The sequence below is a fragment of the Planococcus citri genome, chromosome 2, assembly GCF_950023065.1.
Source record: "Planococcus citri chromosome 2, ihPlaCitr1.1, whole genome shotgun sequence".
In the NCBI taxonomy this organism is placed as follows: domain Eukaryota; kingdom Metazoa; phylum Arthropoda; class Insecta; order Hemiptera; family Pseudococcidae; genus Planococcus; species Planococcus citri.
The window spans coordinates 73,872,203-73,899,948 of NC_088678.1; the positions used below are offsets into that span (position 1 = coordinate 73,872,203).

At 35.7% G+C, this 27,746-nt stretch overlaps 3 long non-coding RNA genes across 3 annotated transcripts in view; 1 reads left to right on the plus strand and 2 right to left on the minus strand.

The window, feature by feature from the left end:
- Positions 1-27,746, minus strand: part of LOC135837703 (uncharacterized) — a 354,017-nt gene that overhangs the window by 133,230 nt on the left and 193,041 nt on the right. The window lies entirely within an intron of this gene.
- Positions 228-1,110, minus strand: LOC135834401 (uncharacterized). The gene is made up of 3 exons (XR_010556669.1): positions 950-1,110; positions 637-751; positions 228-503 (listed from the first exon to the last, which is right to left on the minus strand). It is a non-coding gene; the product is annotated as an uncharacterized LOC135834401 (long non-coding RNA).
- Positions 13,685-14,349, plus strand: LOC135834406 (uncharacterized). Its single transcript, XR_010556670.1, has 2 exons — positions 13,685-13,849; positions 13,935-14,349. It is a non-coding gene; the product is annotated as an uncharacterized LOC135834406 (long non-coding RNA).

The window sequence follows — 27,746 nt, forward strand, 5'->3', positions numbered from 1 at the left end:
CAAACGGTTGATGAAATTGAAATCAGGGTCCTCAAAAACTTACAATTCAATCTCAGTTAAGTAATAGAATTTTTCAAATTTTCAGAATTTCTTTCTTCCGTCGATCGCAATTTACATCTGTAATATTTTTCTGGGCGATTTTCAACTCCAGATGAAGATCTCGGTGGGAAAATGTTCGACTTTTTTGCTTTATTCACCCAAATAAACATATTAAAATACTTCAGAAATACATCTTCAAAGATCTATTTAAAATTTTTTTTCTTATAAAACGACGTATAGTAAGTACAGAACTTGATTAAATATAAATAATTATAAAGTTCTACTTTATTCTACAGCAAGATTTTTGGTGTCTTTGTAGCTGACTAATAAACAGATAGGTATCTAAGGCTCGAAATGCGAATGTCTAGGAAGGATTTTGGAACCTGATTTGCGTTTTTTATTCGGTTCCGATGGTGTCACATCTGACAGTTGGTGAATATGGTTTTGTGCAATCAGATTCACAGCTGGGGAGAAACGGTCCATTAATGTTATTATTAAAAACTTCTGACCAATCTGAATAGGTACATGAAAGATGTAATTCGCCAATATTTGACGTTATAGCCGATATTTTTCAACTTTCTTCGATAGTAAACTTACATTAATCAACTTCTTGTTTATGTCCAACAATCTGCACTTCATCAGAAACATGTGACCAGTCAGGACTTTGCGCAATTACCATGGAAACGTACACCGCCAATACAAACAGGAATGCCTTTGAATAAATCATAACACGAATTCAATAACATTCAGTTGCCGAGTTGGATGTTTCATAATACATTATTGGTAAACTATTTTCGCAGGTAATTTGATCAGAAAAGCCCCCAAAAATAACAAATTATTATGTTGAATAATTATAAGAACACGGAAAAATGGAATATTTGTACCGTAAAAATATGTCTACGATACTTACAATGAAGGCTCTCATTTTGATTAAGATTTTCTAAAAAAAAAAAAACTGCGACTCAAAACGATGAATATTAACTTCAGAAAATGAGCTTCAGGCTAATTGAACATCAATTACCTATACGTAAGTATACGGATGTTTAAGTAGGTAACTTATATTTCGGTATTAAAATATTATCATTATAATCATTGATAAAAAAAATTTAAAAAACTAAATATGAGTTCTAATCGCGAAATTTTCATCAAGATTTAATCATCGAAGATACCCTGGCCCTGTTTCCTTTTCAAATATACCTCAATGCGATCTTTCCATTGTGATCAAAGCAAGCAACACGTAGAATTTCCGGAAAATATCTTGACCAAATTCAGTGGGACCTTCATTTTGAATTGAAAGTCACGCAGAAAAATGTTTAGCCTCGAAGGTGTTCCTGGAGTGAAAAATCTAAGACCACCTTTGGAGTTTTATTAAGCAATTAAAAATTTGGAAATCGCCAATTTTCGGATAAATTTGCGTTGAAAATAATATGCCAAAACATTCAGAGATGTAATTTAGAAAACTTAAGAAATGCAAAGATATCAATTTTTACATATTATCATTACAGCCAATTCCAAAAAATCTAGAAAAATTGGCACAAACTTAGGTCAACCTATCGCAATTATTTTCAGTTTTAAAATTTGCTAGATTTTCGAAGATGCAGATTTAAAATTTGAACTTTTTCTCCAAATAGGCCTCCTCCCCCCCCCCCCCAAAAAAACGAAAAGTCCCTAATTTATAAAAAAAAAATTTAAGAATTCGAGTGACCCATGTATTTTTTTAATTTTTAGTAGTGCTGATTTCGAATTCCAACCTTATATTTCGAGCGTAATTTTTTGTGAAAAAGTGCACCCAACTTTTCTTGGATCATTGACTCATTTTTTGGACTCACTTATGAACCCAAAAATGGGTCATTTCTGAAAGTAGGGTGCCCTTATTAGGCGAAAATCTGGTTCAAATATTGACTCGATGACTCTAAGACCTCTTAAGGTCATTGACTTGACTGCCTGGCTTCGGGTATGGTCTCAAAAGGTCATTGATCTGTCTGTCGGGCTCCTGAAGGGCGACTGGCTTCCTGTCTGGCCTTTTCTAAGGTCATTGACCCATCTGTCTGGCTTCAGAAAAGCATATGGCTTCTGTCTGGCTTTCAAAAGTCATTGACCCGGATATCTATCTCTCGAAAGTCATCTAACTTCCGTCAGGATTTTCACTGTTTGGCTCCTGACGGCCATCTAGCTTTTTGTCTACCATATCAAGGTCATTGACCTGGCTGTCTGGTCTCAGAAGGTCATTGACCCATCTGTCTGGATTTCAAGGTCATTGATCCACCTGTCTGGTCTCCCAAGGCCATTGACCTGTTTGTCTGACTTCTGAAGGCCGTCTGCTTTTCTTACTGGATTCTTAAAATCACTGCAAGTTGTCTGCTTGTTTGTCTGACTTCTTACTTATTTCATAAGGGGGGGAGGGTATGCTGGTCCACCATTTTCTTGCGAAAGTGAATTCTCTATAAATTGAGAACTATGATATTTAGACAAATTTTACAACAGAGCTTTTTAGTAAAGAATAAAAAAATACGACCAACTGTGCAAAAATCTTGAAATTTCATGCAGTAATAAACTTAAAATTGTGAAAAAATGAAAAAAGTTATGAAAATTTTTTTGTTTCTTCATTTTGTTAGATTTTTCAGGTTCTACAGCATGAAATTTCAAGATTTTTGCACAGTTGGTCATATACTTTCATTCTCTCAAAAAAGCTCTCTTGTAAACATTTTTCTAAATTTCATAGTTTTTGACTTAATAGATAATTCGCTTTCGCAGGAAAATGGCAAACCAGCATACTCCCTGTTATAGTGCCCCAATTTCTATTTCATTGAACCTGAAAGGGAAAATGTTTCCCAAAACAGGTTGTAAAATCGCATTTTTGAAAAAATGCCCCATCTTTAAAAGCACATTTTCATCTTCTCCAGGAGCACCTCTGAAGTTGAGATTTCATCTGAGTGACTTAAACTAAAAATCAAGGTCTGTACCGAATTAGTTCACAATCTTCCGCCATTTTTTTTTTTTCGCGATTCACCCTAATCTACATAAAAACGATTAACTGCCCCAATGTAAGGCGTGTACCAGAACTAAACCTATACTCATTAAATTACGTAAAAGAGCTTTTCACAGCTTTCTAAAATTATAGAGGCAGTAAAGAGTACAGATACCCATACGAAAAAAAATTGTTTCTTAAATACGACCCTACTACGTCGCCTGTGCTCATTGTACACGTACCAAGGCAGTTTATCAGAGCAGTCTTGGCGGATTTATGTTACTTTAATGTACAAATTCCTTACATTCTTCGAGCCGGCCAAAGCCGCCGAAACTCTTTAACTTTGATCGATGTTCGGGTATCTCGCAATTTTCCTTAATTTTAAACTTGGCTTTCGGCAAAGAAGCGACCGACCTCTAAACCGAGCATATACAAGTATATGTAGAAGTACATAAGACACAGAAGGACGAGAAAAAAAATGAAGAATTCGGGATCAGGGTGTGAAAAGGGATCTTATAGGTATACTACCTACTATATTAGCACAAGTGAGTACGCGAGAGGAAAAAAAAAATATATAGAGCGAGAGAGAGTTTTCCAATGTATAGAAAAAGCACGACGATGCCGATGCGGCGAAAAGAGATTCCTGGTACGTATTTCGTTTCGTCTGTTACGTTATAATTCGTAATAAGTATGACATTTATTATTATTGTTTTTGCCCATTTTCAGGTATACAAATGCGTATGAAATATAAACGGAATTTTTATTGTAGGTGAATGCAGCTTCATAATCTTTTCTCTTCATTCTCTTGAGACGTATGAAAACACAATTCAAATTTCTATAAAAATGTCTGTTTACCGAGACCTTTTCTTCTTCCATCTTTTTTTCCTCTTTCCTATATTTTCTCATCTCCCTTCAGCATCGGTCGTCCTGTTTTCGTCTTCATCGTGACTCGTACCTACTACTTACACGAGGCATCGAAACAAAATTTTCCAGGGTTCGTGTGTTTTTCTTTTCGCCTCATCCTTCTCTCGGTCGAAGACGACGATGAGTAGATATCTTCTTCTGCCTAGTGTGGCTCTTTCTTGCGCACCTCGTAGACGTAGGTAGGTAATAATTTCATAAATCGCATCTCTTTCGGTCAGTTTGAAAATTGGAATATTTTCCAAACTATGTAAAGTTGCCCTACCCTACCCTACCCTACCCTACCCTACGATGCTAACATAAATACCAATTGGAAATACGCGTGAGAATCGAGTTTATCTACTAGATTTTACTTTTTTGCCCTTTCTTTTATTCTTTCTGGGTTCTTTTTTTTGGTTTTTTCGTTACGAGTAAATATTCTACGGTCAACTGGAATATAAGAAATTTTTCAGGTTGTTTCGGTAAAAGTATAGGTAGTAATTTTTCGACCTATAAAAATTCAGATTTTTTTCACCAAAGTTTGTGGTGTCCAAGATTGAAGCAACTGAGGAAGCTCACTCAGTTGAGAATTTTTCAGAGATTGTGAATATTGATCTAGTTGAGGCACATTTTAATCATTTATTTCATCTCAATTGGTTTATGATTTTAAGAATGTTATTAGCACTTTGAATTTTTTTTGAGTAACCTTATTCTGATTCATCAGATTTAAGAAATGAAATTTTTCTTTAGCCTATCGAGGCCAAGTCGTTCAAGATACAAGTCTGTATCAGTTGTGAAACCTTGATAATTTTCCTACATGCAATAAAATATTCCACGATCAATTGATTTTTAAATTTATTCTGATATTCTGAATCGACAAGGAAAAAAAATTAGGTACTATAGATGTCGACGAGTCTCTTCTTCTCCCAGTTTTTCAACTTTTTCTGACTTGATGGCACGTTTTGTAAATTCTAAACATCCAAAATAGCATGTTGATGACATATTGCGAAATCGGAATATTTCAGCTAATACAAAAAATCAGCTGAGAGTTGGAAAATTGTTATGGTTTTTCGATACCATACGAAATGATCCTATCAACCATCATCATCCAAGTTTTCTAGGATGGAAAGAATTGCATCTGTATATATGTATATTCAATATACAGAAGCAATTCTTTCCAGCCTTGCAAACTGGGACGATGATGGTCAATGGGATGATTTTGTAATGTGTCCAAAAACCATAGCATTGATTTTAGAACTTAGGGCAGATTTCTTAGGTCGGGTGGGCCGTCGGGTGTATTTACAGATGATATTCATCATCATCAAATTATGAATGCATCCATAATGTGGTGTTTAGCACCATCATTTCATTATAAAATAAAGATTCCAATAACGTAATAAGTCATGAACATTCTGTCTCGGATTTTCAGAAAATTGTTTTCTGTTTTCCGTGTACCACAAACAGTTCCTCGCATCAGATTTGGTCATTTTTTCATTTTTTTGTAGGATCATAATTGATACAGAAACAGATGTAGTGGCTAACAATTTCTTGGACAGTTACCTTACACTGGCGTGCCAAATCAATGCAGTTGTGTAGCATGTCAATGTCCACTTGCATGGCTTTGTTCTTTAGTTGCAAAGTGCCACGTCTTTTAGTACGCATGCTGTTAAACTATAGATAGATCTTGGTAGCTCATTGTGGCGTTGAGCACAACTGGTACTGTAATAAACTTTTTAATTCATCATCATCATCCAATGTGGGGGTATTGTAAGAGCTCACCTTGCCAAATGAATGCATTTATGCAACATGCCAATGTCCACTTATTGCATGGCTTTATTCTTTAGTTGCAATGTGACACGTCTTTTGGTAGGCATGCTGTTGAACTATAGATAGATATTGGTAGCTCATGATGGTGTTGTGCACAACTGGTACCGTTATAAGATTTTCAATTCATCATCATAATGTATTACACCATGTGGGGGTATTGTGACCATTATAGTTATGTAATCCTGCAAATAAGAGCGCGCCATTGCTCCCTGCCCTGTATGCTTCTCACACATTCTGTATAACTGTGGCCTGTTGCTTTGTGAATGGAGTCAGTCCACCAGGTTGACAATCATCCTTTTGCTCGACTGGCTTCTTCTACTCTGCTTTGCACAAATATTGTCTCCATGGCATCTGCTCTTGTGACCCACCATCCAAAGTACTTTAGTATTTGGCCAAGGACCACCGCACATATAGTCCGGCATATGACAATGGGAGTAATTGCACCCCCCCGCCGATCCTCCGGGACAACATTTTTCTTAAAGGGGACATCCTAAGGAACATTTTAATGCAAAGTTGCCAAAAAAAAAGTTGGCCTTACTTACAAAATGGCGGCCATTTTGATTGACAGGTCAGCCGAAATCGCAGATTTTGCGTTATAACATAGGACTTACCCAAACTTTTTCAAACTTTACAAAGGTAGATCGAAAGATGATGCAAAAATTTATCACCTGTCAAAATTTCAAGTGCTAAAGTGCGTTTTTCGATTTTTGGTGAATTTTTGAAAATCGAATTTAGGCCAAAAATGAGGGAAAAAATCAAAATTTTACCAAATTGACCAAGAAAGCTGAAATTTGGGATATACCCTATTTTCGACATGCCAAATCGATTGGAAACGGTTTCAACCCGTTCTGAGCAGTTCTGGAGCCTCCAGCAGATTTTTGAAACTCGAAATTCCCACAAAATTCCATCAAATTGGAGTTGTAAAACTAAAATTCATTCTAAAAACTAGTTTCAATACGCTACGAAGTACTGCAGGTGAATTTCAAGTTGTTTTGGAGCCTCCAGCGACTTTTTGAAAATTCCTGAAGCCTCCAGCAGATTTTTGAAACTCGAAATTCCCACAAAATTCCATCAAATTGGAGTTGTAAAACTAAAATTCATTCTAAAAACTAGTTTCAATACGCTACGAAGTACTGCAGGTGAATTTCAAGTTGTTTTGGAGCCTCCAGCGACTTTTTGAAAATTCCTGAAGCCTCCAGCAGATTTTTGAAACTATAAATTTTCACAAAATTTCATCAAATGGAGATGGAAAGCTTAAATTTACAATACTTTCCAATTTTAACACCCTCTGAAAACAACTTCTGGTGGATTTCAAGTCAATTTAGAGCCTCCAACGACTTTTTTGAAAATTACTGGAGCCTCCAGTAGATTTTTGAAACTTGAAATTTTCCCAAAATTTCATCAAACTAAGATGGAGAGTCGAAACTCATACTGCAAACTAATTTCAATACGCTACGAAGTTGACTGCTGGTGAATTTCAAGTCATTTTGGAGCCTCCAGCAACTCTTGGAAAAGTTGTATGACGTTTTTTTGGAAAATTGAAATTTCCTAAAAGTAGTTGGAAGCTTCAAAACCATTTGAAACCACCATGTAGTCTGCGAAGTAAATTTCAGCTTGCCAACTCCATTTGATAAATTAATGTTGGGGAAATTTCAAGTTTCAAAAATCTACTGGAGGCTCCAGTAATTTTCAAAAAAGTCGCTGGAGGCCCTAAAATGACTTGAACCTACATGAAGTCGTCTTCAGAGGGTGTTAAAATTGGAGTGTAGAGTAAATTTCAGCTTTCCATCTCCATTTGATGAAATCTTGTGAAAATTTAAAGTTTCAAAAATCTGCTGGAGGCTATAGTTATTTTCAAAAAAAGTCGCTGGAGGCCATAAAATTACTTGAACCCAAATAAAGTCGTCTTCTGAGGGTGTTAAAATTGGAAAGTATTGTAAATTTAAGCTTTCCATCTCCATTTGATGAAATTTTGTGAAAATTTATAGTTTCAAAAATCTGCTGGAGGCTTCAGGAATTTTCAAAAAGTCGCTGGAGGCTCCAAAACAACTTGAAATTCACCTGCAGTACTTCGTAGCGTATTGAAACTAGTTTTTAGAATAAATTTTAGTTTTACAACTCCAATTTGATGGAATTTTGTTGGAATTTCGAGTTTCAAAAATCTGCTGGAGGCTCCAAAACTGCTCAGAACGGGTTGAAACCGTTTCCAATCGATTTGGCATGTCGAAAATAGGGTATATCCCAAATTTCAGCTTTCTTGGTCAATTTGGTAAAATTTTGATTTTTTCCCTCATTTTTGGCCTAAATTCGATTTTTAAAAATTCACCAAAAATCGAAAAACGCACTTTAGCACTTGAAATTTTGATAGGTGATAAATTTTTGCATCATCTTTCGATCTACCTTTGTAAAGTTTGAAAAAGTTTGGGTAAGTCCTATGTTATAACGCAAAATCTGCGATTTCGGCTGACCTGTCAATCAAAATGGCCGCCATTTTGTAAGTAAGGCCAACTTTTTTTTTGGCAACTTTGCATTAAAATGTTCCTTAGGATGTCCCCTTTAAGAAAAATGTTGTCATGGAGGATCGGCGGGGGGGGGGTGCAATTACTCCTATTGTCATATGCCGGACTAATAGTCTGACTCTGCTTTGCACAAATGTTGTCTCCATGGCATCCGCTCTTGTGACTCATCCAAAGTACTTGAGTATCCAGCCAAGGACCACTGCAGATAGTCCTTTGGTCACACCAATTTTTTGCTTAGTATTGAGGCAAGGGTTCTTTTTTCTATCCAAGGGACTCTCAGCCACTGTCTTTAGTACCACATTTCCATTGTGTCAATCTGTCACTGATTCCCTTCACAAATGATCCAGGTCTCTGATGAGTACAAGAAGCATTTACTAGTCAAATTTTAAGGGTCCTGCTTATCGCCAATTGCTCCATATTGGTTGCAAATGATTCATCACAGTTCTGGTAACAGCTTCACATCCACCAGTGTTCTCAATGATGGATCCACATTAGGAGAATCACTTCACAACTGTGATTCCATCAACTTCCTAGATTTTGTACAAGTTCTCGGTTGGCCTGTATATTTTCATCTTTGTTTTTGTCATGTTAATTGGTAGGTCACATCTTTTATCGACTTTCTTCAGGCACTTGAGCAGCACAGACATATACTCCACACTGGAGGCCATCAAAGTTGTGTCATCAGTATACCTGAGGTTGGTGATCTGTTAGCCACATATCAGAACACCTTGCCGTTGATCAACTCTATCTTAGCTTAGTCATCCATGATCTCTTGCAGCGTTTCCCAAATGATGTATTCTCTGTACATGTTTAGTAGAATGAGAAACAATATGCAACCTTGGTGAACTCCTTCTTCTGGATGGAATTTTTCAGATGTTGTCCTGTTGGTCCAAACATTAGTGGACCCCTTCTCATACAGTTGTTTGATCAGCCACACTAGATGTTTTGGAGCACCCATTGCCAGCAGCATCCGCCATAACTTCTGCCACTGAACACAATCAAATGTTTTTTTGTAGACTACAAAGCTTAACACTGCAGGAAATGGTTCCATAAATTTGGGGATTGTTCATATTTGAATTTTTTCATTCGCATCCAAATATTATCATTATTTGACGAGAGCTTCTTAATTGAGAAATTAATTATTTAGATACATATTCACATTCTTTATTAAAATTACATATGTACTTAAATGCTTTACATACATTGAATATCTATTTACTTTTAATTTTTGTTCACGAAGACTTAATAAAATTCCCACTTCAACCTCTTCATTACTAAGCAGATAAGTAGGTACATACCAGAGTCCTGCACGGTATAGTTAAAATAGCAGAATAACCGCCGGAGCTATCGGCTAATTTAACTACAGGTAACTAACTGTAGTTAGTTTTGTCGGCGCGCGCAACCGACGAATAACTAACTACAACTACCCGCCGATGCAGCGGTAGTTAGGTTAATAACTACGGTTATACCGCATTCGTCATCGTTGCAATGATTAGACCTTATCGATATATTTCAATGACTCATCAATCGGGGAAGGGATTGAAAAATCATTTTTCAAAAATATATTGCACAATAATATTATCTATGAGAGTGCGGATAATCGCAGGTAGCGTAGTTATTTTAACTAAGGTGCACCGGGGCAAGTCAGAATGATTTTTCGCAATTTCAACTTTGACCAGCTGTTACTCCCCTTCTAATGAACCAATATGGATCAAATTTATTATGTAGGTTCCCATAAGGGTTCTTAACCTATGGTAAAAAGTTGAGCGTGATTGACACAGTAGCTTTCGCTCAGTGGAATAAAATATAAACTGTCCTGACTTACCCCAATTGGGGGAAGTTAGAACAGGCTAAACTTTGCAGAGGCGTAGATCACAAACCAAGCGTCCTAGAAAAATTGCACAAAAACAAAATTGTAGAGAATTTAATTCTCTTTGAGATCACTTTCATCAGATTTTCACTAGGACGCACGGTTCATCCGCTATATGCGAAAAACTAAGAAATAGAAAGTCTGTATTTTAGACCAAATTCAAAATAAGCTCAAAACAACAACAAAATACAATTGAACCAAAGACATCTAAAATGAAACTGAATTGCGAAAATTTTCATGCCGTGATGAAGTAGGGGTAGTACCCTCAAGTCACCTTTAGTGGCACTTCACCAGATATAAACCTCTAGGCGCTAGAGCAAGTTTTCTAACTTACCCCGAATTCCAACTTCCCCCGGTGCACCTTACAAGTTAGTCGATGGTTAAGTTATCTGAGTTACAAATATAATCGCACCGGCCGGTGCAGTTATAACCTGCCGTTAGGACGACTAATAACTATAGCTACCTGCCCTCGGCGCGCGACTAACGCAGATAACTTTTAACTATACCGTGCAGGACTCTGGTACATACATATCTACCTACTTACAGTAATTACTTGTATGTATTCACATATGTACCTAGCTACCTACAGGGTGTGCAAAAATATCGAGTAGGTACCCGAATAAAGTTTTTTATCAAAAATATAGGTTGACAATGTCCCTCGGTGGCGTAGTAGGTAGAACCGCGGACCTCCGTTCACGAGGTACCCGGTTCAAACCCAGCTACAGAGGCAAGCTTGTGCGTGTAATTAAAAAAAAAAAAAAAAATCTTTCGTGCAATTATCAACATTATACGCCAAGTACCGTGGGACTACCAGTTTAGCCGAGCTAACAGATAATGCACGCCATCTGTTAGCAGAATCAAAAAGCTGAAACTGGTTCGAGCGTCTATAGAGGTCAACACTGAGGAGCTCAGGGTCTCTAAACTACCCGGCTAGCTCCAAGGTGCTTGTGTAGATGTCACTAGAAAGCAACGGGAAACTACTAGTGGAAGCTCGAAACAACGTCGATTCCCTAGAATAATCGCAGTGGCAATAGGCATACGCCTCACCCTGTAAGGGTACCACAAAAATGCGATTTCCAATGTCCTGTAAAGGATAAGGAACCACGACGACGATAGGTTGACAATGTGCAGATGGATATGATTGGTGAAATGTTAAATGGCATCTAAAAGATTTTTTTTTGTTGAAAAAGTCACTACTTTTTTCACCACTTCTCTTCAACCAAATTTTTAGAAAGCTCACCACTCGCCCCCCCCCCTCGCGCAAAAAATTACCAAAATCAAACTTTTCACAGGAAACTTTTCAAAAAAATTGGAAATACTTTGAAGAAAATTTGTATACCTACCAAAAAAAAAAAAAAAAAATGATACAAAATCAATCATTTTTCCAATAATTTGACAGGTTTTTAATGCGTGTTTGAACTTTTTAATTTTTTTACAACATTTTTGACTAGATTTACTACTTTTTCACTATTCTTCATTACCCATTCTCAAAATCACTACTTTTTCACCACTTTCACTACCTATTAGATACCCTGTATTTTGAAAAAATGACACCAAAGTTGATTTGGATGGTTTTTAGACCACTTTTCAGAAAATCTGAAATTTCCAAAATACACCCGAAGGCTCCAGAACTGCCTGAAACCAAATCCAATCGAAGTCAGCATATTAAAAATGGGGTACAAGTGAATAATTTCATTTCAACACCTCAGTTTACTAAAATTTTGTGAAAATTTCATTTTTCAAAATCTGCTAGGGTACTTCAGAACTATCACTCAAAATGGTTCGAAACCGTTTTCAATCGATTTAGAGGGTTCACAACTAAACAGGACACACGCCAAATTTCAGCTCTCTTGGTCTATTTGATAAAATTTTGATTTCTTTACATTTTTGACTAAAGTTTGATTTTTTTATAATTCAATAAAAATTAAAAATTGTTTGTAAACTCAAAACTTTGATCCACTGATTCCAAATTCGTATTCGGGAAATCAGATCACCTCAATTCAAACCTGATAGACAAATTATTTCAGCTGATTTTCAAATTCCGTGATTTTAGAATTTTTTTCTTGATTTGCCATTGAAAATAAAGGTCACAGGTGCAGAAGTCACTAACTCAATTTTTCTCAGAAGGATTATAAAATTATGTAAGTACTTACTACTTACATATTCTCGAATGCGAGTTCATATTATTCTATCATTTTTAGAAGGAAATTTGTACTCACCTGAAACAAAGAAAAATTAAGGTGGATTAGTTAGTTATAAAATTATTAATCAATTAACAGATATATAAATTATGAAACAATAATGGTGGAAGGCCAAAGTGAAAATTCTGACGATCATCATGCTTAATAAAGAGCCAGAAGTGAATATTCACAAATAAAGTAGGTATCATAAAAATTGTGAAATTATAATTGTGAAAATCATACAAAAATATCAAAAATTGATGGACCATCAGAAAACGAAGAAAATTTGAGATGACGTCTTATTTGGATCAATTTTGCTGAATTTTATTAAAATTTCATCACCTTTTGGAAATTTTTAAAGACTACCTACAATTTTGGACAAGAGTCAATTTAATTCGTTGAAAAGAATCTTTTCAAATAACCGACATTTTTTCGGCTTATGTTGCAAGATATTTTTCATTACACAGCTTTGGTAGCAGAAAAAAAACAGAATTGACGAATTTTGTCTTTTTCGATTTTAATTTTTCATTTCATTTTATTTCTGCGTTTTTTAAATGTAATTCTTTACTGAATCTTACGGAAGTTTTTATAACTTTAACTTTAACGTCTCATTTTTTGCAAAAATTTTCGAAAAGTCTCAAGCAAAGATGACAAAAATTGATTTTTTTCAAGAAATTCAAAATAACAAACACTCATTGACATATTTTTCATGGATTCCTATATATTTTTTAATAAAACAAAAAAATTGAGCAGAAATCAACTTGAAAAAAATCTTTAAAAAAAAAATCGTTTGAAATTCAATAGTTTGAGCTTTTGCATTGGAGACCGGGAAGAGGAGGGGGATGGTATGTACGTGTTTTTCAACACCATTTTCATCAATTTTTTCACAAAAAACGTAATTTTTAAAAAAACATAAAAACTTGAATTCGTACGAGTAATTTTGTAAATCTGTATAGGATAATCAGAATTCGGTGACCGATTCACTCGAATGATAATCGAGCTGTTATCGGTTCACACAAATGATGAATGGTATACGAGTACGTAACCTTGTGTTTCCCATTTTTAGGAAAAAATTACAGGCGATTAAAAAACCAATTTATTGTAAGTACCCTGACGTTGCAGCAACTGAGCAAATTTGGTTCTTAACGTACGAGATGAAAATTGCGGTTAAATGGAATGCAATACGAAATTAATGAACATATTACCCACGGAAAACATGACATAAATCTGCGAAATATGATGAAATCGCGATGCAAACAATTTTTATTGGTCAACAATTAAGCAATCGTATGAAATTATTGTGAAAAACACATAAAACAAGCCAAATTTTGGACGTCCGCGTCGAGGAATAAAACGAAGTACATTTGAATTTCACATTCAGTTCGCAGTAACATTGTGGCATTCAAATTGATCGTGTTTCAACTGTAAAATGCATTGAAATGTTTTCAAACCGAGCTCGTTTGTTGTGCATTTTTATTATCATTGTCGAAACGTCAAAGTACCAAGTCCAAAGCTTAACTCGGGCAGAATACGATGCCTTCAAAGGGTAAGAAACAACGAAATCTAGTCGTAATAAGAGATGATCCGGCTGATGAAACATTTTCTGAATACCATGCTTTAAAATGTTTCAGTGCGCCTGTTACGCAAGATCAAGGAACAGTACCTATGCTTTGGGATAGCTCGCGCTATAGGAGCACCAATTGTTAATTTCGCACCGTATCTTGATTCCTGCGAAGCGACCTTCGGAAAAAATGATAAAGTTATGGTACCGGTAATGATATGTGAGGAGACGCGTAAGACCGGGAAGATTCCATTCGCTTTTGGCAAGGGGAACGAAGAACATAATTTTCATCATTGGAAACTTGGACGTAACGCTGACGACACAAAATGGACATGCCAGTCGGGCGACGATATTGGCCCTTTTTGATGATTAACATCGGTAATAGTTCTATACTTGTATTGAAGTGCTTATAATTAGCATTTCTTCCTCCTTTATATACGTACATAATGTACTTGAAAATATGTAATAAATTTAATGTACTTTTATGGGAGCCTAATATTTTGTTTACCATCAAACAAAAAGCCACGTTTTCCAATTTTCAATTATCGTTGCTCATTTTTCAATTGGCTATCGAGGGAATTATTAAAATTCTGGTACAATATTACACCTCGAAGGGCCTCCAAATGATGATAGGTATCTGAACAAGTTTGCCCACAAAAACTGTGCTATAGATGAGCCTAAATAGAAATAGTTAGGCAAAACTTGGTACATAAATTCAATGAGCCCATCTCAAGGTTAAAATCTATGGTGGGAAACTCGAGTGATTATGACAATAGGTAATACCTACTTATTCTTCAGTATGTTTTCTCCGCTCGAATGATATACGCGTATTTGTATTTTTGCTATTTTTTATCTTGTAATTTGCCTGTCATTTCATGGCAGTATTCGAGTTTTTTGTTTAACATTTGAATTAATTAAAATGATATAATTTCTCCGGTAACGCGAGTGTTATTTGTGTTGCTATGAATTTATTTCACTATTAATTGGACAGTAATTCAAATGGAGTAAGTTTCCTTGGTCGAGTTACCGGCTAGGCTGAGGTAAATCCTCTAGCCGATATGTTGGTCAGCATTTAGGTTCTTATTTCAAAGTATCGGGCTAAGATATAATCTATGAATAGATTCAGTCCAACTACTATTGATATGGTCAAGGTAATGATTAGGTTAATGGTAAAGTAGTTAGAATTTCTCTGAATGATCTAGGTATGGATTTATAACAGTGATTCCATCTGAATAATCTAGGTATAGATTTAGTAGATTTCCAACTATTTCGACTTGTTTACAATGTCTAGAAATGTACGTAAATTCAATTTACTTTTCGAGTTAATTTAACACTGGGATACGTTCCAACTAGGATTGTGTTTGATGTAGGTTCTACCTACCTTGTAAATAAAATCCCTTTCTTTCGATAGAATATTGGTTGAAACATATGTTCGTGAGTTTGAGTAAAATTAGAGCATTTTTGTATTATGTGGATAGGTAGGTTTGTCTTATCCTAATCCAAACCCATCCCAATATTTCCTAATCGTGAATTTTCCTAATACCTATCTTCTCATTATTTGTTCCTAGTTCTAAAAATCTCTTTTATTCCTAATTCCTACACCACAAAACGTCATTGTCATAATAACCCAGCAAAAATTGAACCACGTTATTATTTTGAAAGTTTTACAAGCTTTTTTCCTCAAATGCACAAAATACTTGATCGATGAAATTTCACATTGAAAAAAATCGAATCTAATCTTATGTTCACAAAATTTCGCCCACATGAACAAAACTTCTTTAAAAAATTCCATTCTAACTTTTAGATAATTTTCATTCAATCGAACTTCAAGGTGCCTAATGCAAAAAATCAGCCAATTCTACTATTTTAAGTGAGGATTTTCAAATGCGACTTTTTGGCCAAAAATGAAATTTTGAGAACTTGAAAATACGTACCTACTTAATTAAATTACTGAATGTATTCGAAATCTCGTTAGAAAAGTAAATTAAGCCGGAAAAGGTAAAACTTGGTTTGAGGGTCCGATATTGGACCAAAAAAAATGTTCGTGAACTTCACAGAAAACATAAATAAATTGAAATGCTCGAAAACTACAAAATCAATCTGGATTTTCACCCAGTAATTTTCTGATCTGGCATCATCCTGATTTCGATTTGAACGAAACTATAATTTACATAATATACATACAAGACCGAAAGAGCTTCTCTTGAAATCCATGTACCCCAAAGTTTTGGAGGGTGAAATTCATTTTTGGATTTTCGGCAACAATTATTTTAAAAATTTTGAAAATTTAAAAACGCAGTTTTTGAACTTTTTCAGGAGATGTATCAACTTTTTCACGAAATAGTGTAGGTACACAGTTTTTTCAAACGAAATGAACCAATGTGAATTTCAATCTCTCCCCCTCCCCCTTAATTCAAAAACTACACCTTTTAGTCTGAAATTTTCGAGAGAAAAAATGAATTTCAAAGTACCTCGCAACAGGTGAACAGTTCACTCGCGATCAGTTGTTCGCGAACGATTCGTTTCAAAAATGAGTCGTTTGTGAACAATTCGCTCCATATACAATAGATGAGTCGTTTGCATGGTTTACAAACAATTCGTACCAAAGACGAGTCATTTACGAACGATTCATTTCTGGAACAAATCGTTCGCGAATGACTTGATCCACAGATGAGTCGTTCATGAACGATTCACTAAAATAATAAATTGTTCGTGAACGATTCGCTTGAATTAAGAGTCATTTGCGAACGATTCACTTGAATTATATGTCCTTGGGGTACCTACTTGATATTTTTGCGTACCTACCCTGCAGTATATAATATGAAATGGGATAACGTGATATTGATTCGTATTTATCATCTTCATACCAATATCATTGATAATAAGAATTTATTAATTCAAAAAATTGCTTACAAGGCCAAGGGAACCTCTTGAGGTGTCCGCCTCCGATTTGAACGGGACCGCGATTTTTGGAAAGATCGTGTTCTATAACCCCCAAAACCAAATTTTCAGCTGCCCAAGTTCATTTTTTGATTTTTGGCGAATTTTTGAAAATCCAAAATTTACCATTTTGATGATTTATTTTTTTTAAAAAAAGTATACATACTTGATCAGTAAAAATGTTCAAAATAAGTCCTAAAATTGTTATTCCCCCCCCCCCCCCCGCAATCCAAATATCGCCATTTCCAGCCATTCTGGAACCTCCATCGCAATTTTTCAATTTCTCCAGAATTTTAAATTTGCTCCAGAAGACGGGAATATGAAGTTGGGTAACTGATAATCGAGTTGTGTGCAATACTCGACCTGTTTAACGAATTCATCTGAATTTCAGCCGATTCTGGAGGGGACACCTCAAGAGTGGTTTTATGACCAGCTTTTTTTCAAAATACAAATATACAAAAACCAAAAATTTCCCGTTTATGAGAAAATTTTTGAAATTTGCGCGAACCGCAGTAATTTGTCATGAACTAACCCCACGAGGGCGAATGTCGCCATTTCCAGCCATTCTGGAGCTTCCAACGCGATTTTTCAATTTCTCCAGGGGTTTCAGAAAGGCTGGAAATGGGGAGATTCACCCTCGTGGGCTTGATTAATGACGAAATACAGCGATTCGCGCATTTTTCAATAATTTTCTCGCAAACGAGAAATTTTTGATTTTTGGATAAAATAATTTTTATTTTGAAAAAAAACTGGTCGAAAAACCACTCTTGAGGTGTCCCCTCCAGAATCGGCTCAAATGTGAATAAATTCGTTAAATAGGTCGAGTATAACACACAACTCGATTTTTAGCTGCCCAACATCATATTAACGCCTTCTGGAGCAAATTCAAAATGCTGGAGAAATTGAAAAATGGTTCTGGAGGCTCCGGAATGGCTGGAAATAGCGAGATACGCCCTCGTGGGGTTAGTTCATAACGAAATACAGCGATTCGCGCAAAGTTAAAAAATTTTCTCGGAAATGGGAAATTTTGGATTTTTTTGGATTTTTTATTTGAAAAAAAAAACTGGTCAAAAAACCACTCTGGAGGTGTGCCTTCCAGAATCGGCTCAAATGTGAATAAATTCGTTAAACAGGTCGAGTATAATACACAACTTGATTTTTAGCTGCCTAACTGCATATTCACTCCTTCTGGAGCAAATTCAAAATTCTGCAGGGGAAATTGAAAAATCACGCTGGAGGCTCCAGAATGGCGCGAAATTGTGACATTTGGATTTGGGGGGTTAGTTTTGTACAAAATACAGCGATTCGCATTCGCGTGAATTTCAAAAATTTCCACACAAACGGAAAACTTTTAATTTTTTTTGATTTTTTATTTGAAAAAAACTGGTAAAAAAACCATTCTAGAGGTATCCCTCCCAAAACCGACTCAAATGTAGATAAACTTGTTAAACAGATCGAGTATAACACACAACTCGATTTTCAGCTGCCCAATTTCATATTCACGCCTTCTGGAGCAAATTACTAACTTTGGATAAATTGATAAATATAGCGCAGGAGGCTCCAGAATGGCTGGAAATGGCGAAATGTGGATTTGGGGGGCTAATATCAGTTTTAGGACTTATTTTGAACATTTTTACTGATCAAGTATGTACTTTTTTTTAAAAAAAAGCATAAATCACCAAAATAGTCAATTTTGGATTTTCAAAAATTCACCCAAAATCGAAAAATGAATTTGGGGAGCTGAAAATTCGGATTTGGGGGTTTTAGAACATGCTCTTTCTAAAAATCGCGGTCCCGTTCGAATCGGAGGCGGACACCTGAAGAGGTTCCCTTGTTAGTAGGTACCTACTTAATTACTTCCGTCTTCACAAAAATTAGAATCTTCATATTAAATTTTCAATTTTTTTTTCTAAATCATGACTAATAAATCCCTTTACTAAATTTTCAATTATTTAATAACAAAGTAATAATAGATATCATACGCCAACTCAATCACTCGTCGTTTCAAAAATTAGGAAATCCGAGAATTTAGAGTTAAGGACACCCCCACTTTAACTCCAACAATCCAACGCCACACCAAACTTGAATACCAAATTTGAGCAAATCTCGTAGAAATCACCAAAAAAGTCCTGTTTTGGCTTAAATGGTAAAAAGTCCCATTTTTGTCAACATTTTCGAAAAGTCTCAAGCTAAAATTCACAGAATGTCCTAATTTTTGTCAAAATTGTGAAAAATACATTTTTTTAAAATATCAATTTCAAAAAAATCAAGAATTTCTGAAATTCAAAATAACAAACAATCATTGACACATTTTTCATGGATTCCTACCTTTTTTCAATAAGACATAAAATTTAAGCAAAAATCAACTAGAAAAAATTGAAAAAAAAAATTGAAATTCTCTAGTTCGAGCTTTGGCATTGAAGAACCGTAGAAGAGAGAAAGGTACGTTTTTCAACACCATTTCACATTTGTCCATTTTTTTCACGTTTCTCACAGAGAAAAAAAAATTAAAAAAAAATGAAAACTCTCGAGTTTTATAATTTTGTAAATCTGAAGAATACCTAACAAGAATTCGGTGAACGATTCTCTCGGATGATGAATAGTACGAGTACGTAACCTTGTTGTTTCCCATTTTTAGGAAAAATTCACAGCATTTCGGCGATTAAAAAACCAATCAATTGTAGATATCCTGAAGTTGCGGCAACTGAGCAAATTTGGTTCTTTACGCACGCGATGAAAATTGCGGTTAAATAGAATACAATTATTCCACTAATAGGTTAGAAATTAATGAACATTACCCACGAAAAACATGTCATAAAGCTGTGAAATATGATAAAATCGAGGTGCAAACATTTTTCATTGGTAAACAATTAAACAATCGTATGAAATTTTATGAAAAACGCATATAAAATAAGTCAAATTTTTGACGTCCGCGTCGAGTATTAACACGAAGTAAATTTGAATTTCACATTTAAGTTCGCAGTAACATTATGGCATTGAAATTGATCGTGCTTCAACCGTAAAATGATATTGAAATGTTCTCAAAACGTGCTCGTTTAGTGTGCATTTTCATTTTCATCTTCGAAACGTCGAAGTACCGAGTCCATAGTTTAACTCGGGCAGAATACAATGGCTTCCAAGGGTAAGAAACAACAAAATCTAGTCGTAAGAGATGTCCAGCTGATGAAAATTTTCTCAACAGCATACAACAAAATGTTTCAGTCATCCTATTACGGGACAGCATTGCTCACTATGCCCTCAGATAGCTTCACGTATATCATATTCGCTTTGTAGTTTCATACCATCACTTGATTCCTGCGAACTGACCTTCGGAGGAAATGATAAAGTTACCTATGGTGCCGGTAGTGATATGTTCGTGCAAATATCCCTATTGACAATTTCAAGTGGCAGAATGCTAGCAACAGTGCTAGCATATGCTGGCATACAACTGGCATAATTCTAGCGTCAGTTTGCTAGCAGATACGCTAGTGCAGGTGTTCAAAATGGTGCTACTGGTGCTAGCATGATCTTGCTAGCTTTCTGCTAGCATATGCTAGCATGTGTATAATATGTAGAATGCTAGAAGTTTATTACCTAATTTCCTTATAAAAGAATAGGGTATATTTTTAATTATGGTACGTTTCCCAAGAATATCCAAAAATGGGCAATTGCCCTACAATGCTAGTTTAGAACTAGCATTGCACTAGCATCTTGTGCTAGTATAAGCTGAGTGATTAGTTTGCCAACTTCACTCTTCTTAATTTAAACAGGAAACTGTATTGAGCTTATATTCGACTTGACTACATACTTCATCTAAGAGAAGTTAAGTGTATCATATTAAAGAACAACGCTAGCAATTTGCTAGCATTATGCTAGCACTTGACTGCTAGCACCTGGATAAGAAGTCTTTCAACGAAAATCCAGCACCATGCTAGTACTTTGACTGCTAGCTTTACCAAGGTTAGAATAGCGCTAGCAGTAGACTAGTGCAAGTTTACCTGTGATTGTATTTCTAGCGTGTAACTAGCAGATTGCTAGCATGCCTTTTGCTAGTTCACCTCATGCTAGCACCATTACAGGGTGCTAGCAATGCACTAGCAATATGCTAGTAGTGACTGCTAGCTTTACTCGGTGGTTATGCTGCTAGCATGTAACCAGCAAATTGCTGGCCTGTCTTTTGCTAGTTCACCGCATGCTAGCATCATACCAGTTCAATGCTAGGATGAATTTTCCAATAAAATGTCTGCTGGCAAAGTGCTAACACCATTCTAACTGGTAATCTGCTAGTTGATTCCATGCTAGCACCGTGCTAGTATTCTGCTACTAATGCTAGCATTCTGCTAGTAAAATTGTTAATAAGATAATCATTCTCCCAGGATTAATTAGTGTATGGCTAGTGTACTTTTTACTAGCTCATATCATGCTAGCAACATGGTAGCTTTATGCTAGGAGAAACTACCAGCATCGCTCGGTAATTATGATGCTAGGATATAACTAGCATGTTGCTAGCATACATTGTGCTAGCTCATCTCAGGCTAGTATTATGCTAGAATTTTGCTAGCAGGAACTGCTGGGATCACTCGATAATTATGGTGCTGGGTTTTAACCAGCATATCCCTAGCATACATTTTGCTAGATAATCTCGCATTAGCAATATGATAGCATCATGCTAGCAGGGACAACTGGCATTACTAGGTAATTATGAGCCAAGGGTTTGACTAGCACATTGTTCGCATACATTTTGCTAACTCACCCCATGCTAGCGATATGATAGCATCATGCTAGCATGAACTGCTAGCATCACTTGGTAATTGAGAGGCAAGGGTTTAACTAGCATATTGCTAGCATGCATTGTGCTAGCTCATCTCATGCTAGATATATGATAGCATTTTGCTAGCGGGAAATGCTAGCTTCATTTGGTAGTTATGTTGCTAGCATGTAGCTAGCTCATTGCTAACATACTTCTTGCTAGTTTGTATCGTACTAGTAATAAGCTGGCATTTTGCTAGCATGTTATGCTAGTTCATTTCATGCTAGCATAACGCTAGTATCATGCTAGTTTCCTGCTACTCATGCTAGGTGGGTGCTACTAATGCTAGCATTCTGCTAGTAAAATTGTCAACAGGGATAGTTTAACTCGGGCAGAATACAATGGCTTCCAAGGGTAAGAAACAACGAAATCTAGTCGTAAGAGATGATCCAGCTGATGAAAATTTTCTCAACAGCATACAACAAAATGTTTCAGTCATCCTATTACGGGACAGCATTGCTCACTATGCCCTCAGATAGCTTCACGGATATCATATTCGCTTTGTAGTTTCATACCATCGCTTAATTCCTGCGAACTGACCTTCGGAGGAACACGTGTAGGCTTTTCAAATATGGTCGACCCATCGGTCGAGTCCTGCGAAGTGAAATTCGGAAGAAAGCATAAATATACGGAAACCATAGTGGTATGTATATATGGGTACGGGCTTAATCAATTCGCTTATGGCAGAGGGCAGTCAAAATAGGTTTTTATCATTGGAACATTGAAGCTACCAATGACGATAGAAAATGGGCTTGCACTCCGGGCGAAAATTTAGCTGGTCCTTTTTCTTTATAATAGTTCCATACAACTCGTACTTGAGTAATTATTTAGCCTAAGTTACCCCCTTTATTATGTTAGTAAATATGTACTTGAAAATGCGTAATAAATTTAAGAGCAATGTACTTTCGGAGAGCCTTATTTTGTTTATTATCAAAAACCATTATTTTCTGATTTTGAATTATCGATCGTTGCTTACTTTTCAATAATTGCATATTGAGAGAATTTTTGAAATTCCAATTTTAAACCTGAAATGATCCTTAAAAGGTGATACTTGAATAAGTTTGTCCATCGAAAACGTCATTTTCAATAAACCAGCAAAAATTGAACCATTCGTTCAAAAAATGAGCCATTCACGAAAGATTCGTTTGAAAAATGAGCCGAGCCGTTCACGAACGACTCGTTTGGAAAAATGAGTTCCATTAGAGAGGGTTTGCATTATAGGGGTTTCACACTCTTCCATGCTTTCCAACATTGCAGTAAATTCAGTAATATTTTTTATTCCACTTACGTAAATAGGTGGAATACGTTTCTTTTTGAGTTTTTCACTGTAAGTTTCTTTTGATTGGATGGATTTAATGCCGTCTATTGTCATATTGCTATGATTTTCCTCTGACTCGTCTGTTGATGATGTTAGTTTGCTGAGATGGTTTTCATCCTCTTTTGACTTGCCTTGATAGTGAGCTACTACTTCTCGTAAGTGGTTGAGTGGTCTCTGCTGTTCTTCTAACTATTTTTGTTGAAGTTTATTCTGTTTCACAATGTCACTGTACATAGCTGTTAGCTGGTTGTACGTGGGATCGCCATCGTTCATACCCATCATAGTTCACATTCACTATTTACATTCCTGATGCGCAGTATTTTAATTGTTTACAAATAAAAACACTCGAATAGGTAAATTGTAAATCGTTTCTTATGCATATGTGCTGCCATGAACACAGCAAAATACGTGCATCACAATACTATAACCTCCGTGCTCTAGGTATGAAATTTCCAATTCAATTGCGTAAAAATTTGAGATTAGATGGATACCTTTAATCATGTAAATTAAATGTATGCATAAAAGCTAAAAAAGATCTTCGTTTGCCTGAAAGTCCAATTGCAAGAAGATTTTCAAATTTTAATCAGTGATTTGGAATCTTTTGTGTAATTCTTCTGAAATTCCTTACTCAGTTTTGCTTCAAGTTCGCTCACATTATTTTTTTTAGCAAGAATGTTGAAGGGAACACATTTAAAAAAACACTCACGCGAACAGCGTGAGAGAATCGGCTTTTTGTAAACATGATCGATTATTTTTTTTAAAATACCTAATCGATTAATCGAAAGAGACAATGATAATCGTCAAACGATCAATTAATAATCGGCCCATCATTACCCATCGAGTTCCTAACAAGAAATAAACTGAGAAATCATTTGGGTATAAAGACAGACATTAAAAATAGGTATACCAAAAACAAAACTGGTGAGGAAGTCTGCAAAAGGACGCAAAAATGGCAAAAAAAATCACTTAATCTGAAATATCTAAGGAACACCTAAACCAATTTTAATAAAACTTGAAATCTCAAAATTTAGGCAATACATCAGTCGGGAGGGATAAAGCACTTTGTTCAAAATTTCATAGGTTTCGAGTTTACTCTGCCACAAAATTGGTGCATAAACACACACATATATATATATATAGGTATTAGGTATTAGTATCCAGACTTGTCAACTGTTGAATGGGTTAATTTTACTATACAAGTGGACTGACCAACTTGTCAACTATAGTTGACAAGTCATGGGTTAATTTTACTATACAAGTCAACTATGAGTTTTCAGAAACTTCCGCCAGAGGTCGCATGGCTTAGAAATCAAGGCGCGAGGACGAACGCAGGGTCTACAGTTGATTTGTAGTGAGTAGAATGTGATGTGCTGGTGGAGATGTATGCAAATACATCGATCCTGAGTGTACACGACAACAAATTTGACTGGAAATATTTCAGTATTTTATTGGCCAATTGAAAAATTAGAAACATCAAAAATTTTTATTTTGTTTAAGCTTTCTTGTGGTGTCTTAACTTTCTCAAAATTCAAATTACTTTGACTCCATTTTCAAACATTTTCTTCGAAATTTAGCCTAAAAATCTGATTACTTTTTTCAACACATAGATTTTTTAAATATTAGATTGAATCTGTAAATAAAATTTTAATAAATGATTTAGAACAGAAATTATACCAATTTTAAAATTTTGTTCACTTTTCTGCATATATGCCAAGCATAGTTGACATGTCTGGTCGCAAGCAAATATATATATAAACTTTAAGGAAACCTGAAAAAAAACTAATGGTCCCACAATGATCCCAACACCCCAAAACGCAAAGAAAATTTACTCCGGACCAAAACTGTCACAGTTGAGACAAATACAGTACCTGACTTTTCTGCGAAAAGCCGGTAAAAGTGGTACCTATGTAGAGGGAATTTCTGGTTGAATGTTACGAAATGAAATAGGGCCTCTTAGATAAATTTGGGAAGGTGGGAGGGGAGAAAGGAGTCTTCATCATAATGTTTTATCGGACGAATTATTTGACATCTGTTACGAGATATATTTTCCAAGTGTTTAGATGAATGACTTGACTCTTCAATCCTTCCTTCTCTATCCCTTTCAACCGTACTTTTCACTGAATGTGATTTTCTATCTTCGGTGAAGACTCTCTCCTCTCCTCACGCCCACCTTTCAAATTTATCTAAGAATTTATATCTATAATTACTTAATATCTACCTAATTTCAAATTTTTACGTTTCCTATTGCGATTGAATTGGAAATTTCATACCTAGAGATTTACACATTGTGAGAATGAGAAAGTAGGTACCTACGTATTCAATGTTTTAGGTTCACACCCCCCCCCCCTGGGGCGAGAAATATGAACGAAGGTTCATTTTATGGCAAATTTTATGAATTAGAACATAACAATTGCAGAATTTTTCCAATTTGACCAATACTAAAGAAGATGAATTGAAAAAAGTTGTGAGGAGCTTGGGATCCACAAAGGGGGAAAATTGGTTACGCTTCGTTAAAATTGTTGTTTGATACTCGTATCAACATTCCATTTGACATTTTTACATTTTTTAGTAGTTACATTTCAATTCACCGCACGTACGTTATATCGGCAGATAACTGAATGGTGAGGGGGAGGGAGAGGGGGTGACGCTGTAGTCCGTTCTGTATCTCAGAAAAATAAAAAGAAGTACCCCCATACCATTTTTAAACGATTAAAAATATTACGACCAATATTAACAATCAACGTAATAGCGCTAATATACAGACCCCCTTATGTTCGAAGCGTCGTAGGTCCACCCCCCTTGGGGCTGGAAAATCGATACATCGCTCATCTGGTGGGAAATTTGACGTAGAACAACATTCTTCAACCATTTTTGCGCTAGAGTCAATATTTTTCAATGAATTGGTCAAAAACCGATTTTGTGGGGCTAAGACCCACAATTTGGGGGAAAGCACACCCGGGACAGTAGGGGACTCCTCGGATTCGTTTTCAGGACATCAAAATGGACCAGTATACCAAAAATCAGCTTGCCACCTAGAGATTCACTATAGAACCTATTTTTTTGCTAATTCTACTGGACTATGATTGTTTACCAATGAAAAATGTTTGCACCGCGATTTCATCATAATTATTTCCCAGCAATTAATGTCATGCTTTCCACCAGTAAATTGTTCATTAATTTTGTATTAATGGAATAATTGTATTCTATTCTACCGTAATTTTCATCGCGTACGTAAAGAACCAAATTTGCTCAGTTGCTGCAACGCCAGGGTACTCGCAATTAATTGTTTTTTTAACCGCCGAACTGTTGTGAATTTTTCCTAAAAATGGGAAACAACAAGGTTACTCGTATACCCTTTATCATTTGAGTGAACCGATAATAGATTGCTTATCACTGGAGTGAATCGTTCACCGAATTCTGATCATCCTACAGAGTTACAAAAACAGATTTTTGTTTTTTTTTTTTAAATTATTATTTTTCTGTGAGAAAAGTGATGAGAATGGTGTTAGAAAACGTACCTCCCCCCACCCTCCGGTCACCGACGCGATGCTCCGTATTTTAAACGGAAATTCTTGATTTTTTTTTGAATTTGATATTTTTTTCCAAAAAAAATTGGATTTTTGATAATTTCCACAAAAATTGCGACTTTTCCTCAATATTTTCAGCTTGACACTTTTCGAAAATGTTGACAAAAATGGGTTTTTTACAATCTAAGCCAAAATACGCTTTTTTAGTGTGCGTATCACGCTATTGGTTTCGCTCTGATGTATGAAATTTTATTTCATTTGAATGTTCTCTTAAAGTATACAATCGTTTTTTGTATGTACCTATTGGACAGAATATGAGAATCATTAAGGTGGAGTGAACAGATTATTTTTCGTTCAACTTGGATAGGTAATTGCTGAGTAATTGCAATTTTACTTCATTATTATAATGCATAAATTCCTAAAAAAGAGAAAAGGGGACTTGTAAACCACCTATCACTCATTGTACCCTGCTATACCCCCAGTCTTTTCCATCAACACTTTTCAAATCAGTTGTGTCTCATTGTACCCTGTTACACCCCTGGTCAGTATAGCTGTATATTCCAAGTAGGAGTGGTTTGGTGCGGCGTTTACCAAACAAATTATATTCTTTTAATGCCCTAACCCTCTAAGTGTACTCATAGCCGAGTGGTTAGGTTAGGGCATATAGGTAGGAATAGGAATTGTAGGGACCCTGGTTCAAATCCCCATGAGAGGCTATATGGGGTGGGTATGCTGACTACTTCACTGAGCTAGCTAGGATTCTCCAGAAGAGGATAGTTCGCTGTGCTGCTGGTCTTACTTGGGATGCTCCCTCTGCATTAGCCTTTGGTCAGTTGTGATTACTCAATTTTAAAAAACTATGTATATTCACTCAAGCTAGGCTGTGGATTCCATAGGTATGGTAGTGGTGTTCAACAACCACCCAATTGGAAAAAATATCACTCTCGCATACAGTTTGGGTTTAAGTCTGTCTCATTTCATCTTAGTTTGCCAGAGCCTATTAGGTTGTCCTCTAGGCGTAGGTTTAGGAAGGCTCTAAGGCAGTGGTTGCTTGGAGACAACATTGATCCAGTGTGAGTATGGCCTGTCTCTTCAGTGACAGCTGCCTCTTAGATTCTAATTCTGTTTTTTTTTTTTTTTTTTAGGCTCTTAGTCTAATGGTGTCGATTAAAAATCGATTTAATCAAAAATCGATAAAATCGGTCCCAAATCATCAATTTTTTCCCGATTTTTTCGATTCTGATTTTAATTTTACAAGAATCGATTATTTTGATTTTTTTCAAAAAA